Raw genomic sequence first — 2,686 nt, forward strand, 5'->3', positions numbered from 1 at the left:
CCTGGCTCTCAAAAGAACTACTACCTGTGGAAGTATACTACTTGTTAATGGGTAAGTAGTTCCCAGAGCCCCATGTCAAAGGACTAACCACTCTGGGTCTGTCAGTGCTTTCTGTGTCAGAAATTACATAGAGATATGCTATGTAAAGAACCACGAGGGAATTCGGTTTTATTTGATTTCTATTATTCTTATTACTCTTACCACTTGCACTTTACATTACAGTCCTCTGTAATGTCATGCTTAAATCAGTTACACAAGGTAGTTATTCATTCTGAAAAATAATTTGTTTGTACTAAACTTGCTGGAAGATATTGCTATGTCTTTGTTGTAGTCTGTAAATAGGAAATAATTATTCCTTAGTTGTGTTTTATCAATACCGTGTTCGAAATACTACTTAGAAAATCTTTCAGGCTGAGATGGAGCTTGGGGACCATAATATGGCAACTCTGGAGACAATGTTGTGCAACGTGAAGGCCATCTGTAGAATCTGCATTCAAAAATGTCAACTCTGTGAAACTCTTAAATAAAATTATTTCACAACATGATTGTAGAACTTTTTTTGCTGCTAAATGCAGGCCTTGACATCTAGTGGATGGGTCTGGACACAGATGGACTGTGGAGTCTGCTGTCTGCTTTCAGAGACTCATGGAATACAGGTGGGCTTTGGTTTGGTGAGCCTATGGCTCTATTTCTGTCATGTCTCAAGACTTGCAGATGTGCTGTTCATTGTTAGCACAGAACCACCTAAAAAAGAAGGATTCATCTTAAAAAATTAAAAATGCACAGGCAGTGGGTGGCCATTGTGCTTCTTTCTGACCTTGGAGCTGAGCAGGTTTTATCTTAATGCAGGTAAGAGAACAGCCTGGTTACATTATGGATGGGCAACAGTGGACAAGGCTTGTGTAAAGGTCTCTAACAGCCCTCCTGCACCTTCTCTTGATTCCAAAAAATAGGAGGAGGACAACTCTTTTTTTTTTTTTTTTTCTGTTCAAGGCCACAATATCTTCTACAGTGATGTTATAATACGGGAGAACTTTTCAAATTAATCTTTTTTTTCAGTATCGTTACTACTTCTATGAAAATACTGAAATAGGCTACACAAGAGAATCCCTACAACCAGCTTGTTTTGACAACAGAAGGCTCCACAGATCATTGAAATACAGCTTAAGGAACAGTTTCACTGTACAGGAAAAGCTTACTTCTAATTCTTTTGGTGTAAATATTGAAACTCCTGCTTATTTCTGCTGTTACAAGAATCTGGCCAAAACTAGTAACTTGATAAAAGAAAATAGAAATCAATGTAAGGACTAAAAACTATAGTAGATTTACCATTTTTATGTATGCAGAGAGAGCAAACCCAGTATTGGGCTAAAATGGACAAAGGATAAATGTAGGGAGGCAGAACATTTTATGTGTGAGGGTGGGGATGGTGCTGTGCAGGGCCAGGAGTTGGACTCCGTGGTCCTTGTGGGTGCCTTCCAACTCAACATATTCTGTGGTTTGAGTCCTCGCTGAGGAAGAAGTCTCAGGTTGGCTGGAAGAAGATCATCTTGCATCATTGCTCTTTCTGATCTCTACCAGAAGTCTGTGAATGAGTTTTACTTTCTCTTTATAAGCTGTAAAGGAAAAAACTGAGCATTATTTTTAAAATAGGATGCCAAGGACAGCATGTGGGTGTTGTCACTGGTTAGCGAGGTGTGTGTGACAGGCTTTTTTGTTAGAGACTGCTGCTAGCAGCAGCCTATGCTCGGGCTGCAGGTCCTCCTGGGAATCCCTCATTGCAGTGACCCTGGCACACATTTTGGGATGTGTCCCCTTTCGGGTGTGTTCACCTGCAGGTTGCTTTGGTGTGCATTCCCCTCAGGCCCACATGAATGTTAACATGGCCCTTTTGGATTGTTCCTGAGCCTGCTGCACTCTGCAAAGGGGAGTTGCCTTCTCCCACCTCCAGTGGATCCCCAGCACGGTCCAGGTAGTGGTTCCCAGGGAGGGTGTGCAAGGTGCTACCACAGCAGCTGCCTTCAGCATTGGCTCTTGGGGAAGGGCCTGGAACTTGAGTTTTGTAACTGATTTCTGCAGGTGAAGAAATATTTGGCATCATGGCTAGACATTTGTGGAATTAATTTTCCACAGTTTTCATGCTACTGAATGTCAAGTATTTCAGCCTTTGAAAGCATCAGATCATTCTGAGAGCTCCTTCTAATTAGCATCTCTTCTGGCATTTCTGTGGCTTTTAAATTTTTATCTGTATTCTTTGCTTTTCTGCCTTTGCCACTTTTTAATTTTTTTCTTTTTTTTTTTTTTTCTCCAAAGACACTTCCGCATCTAAGTGGCTTGTTTGAAGCCGACCTGAAAAACCAAAAAAAAAGAAGTGAAGCTCCACCGCTGTGTGCTGACTTCCCTATTACTGGAGGTTGGGCTGCGGGCTGAGCGGGGTAGGGACACAGCCACGGGAATTTGCTTCCCAGGTATAACAGCCTCCTCGGGCTCAGACGTAGCGGGTGCCTGGAGAGAGACGCGCACGGACGGGGGCTGGCGGGAGGGATGCAGAGAGAGGGGAGCACGCCCGGGAAGCTCGCTGCCGGCGGGGGCAGAGCCGGGCCGGCCCCCGGGACGGGGGCGCGCCTTGGCTGCCGGCACCGTCCCCTGGCCCCGCCCCGCGCGCTCCCGCGCTCCCGGGATGCGC

The sequence above is a fragment of the Molothrus aeneus genome, chromosome 1 (assembly GCF_037042795.1).
Source record: "Molothrus aeneus isolate 106 chromosome 1, BPBGC_Maene_1.0, whole genome shotgun sequence".
NCBI lineage: Eukaryota > Metazoa > Chordata > Aves > Passeriformes > Icteridae > Molothrus > Molothrus aeneus.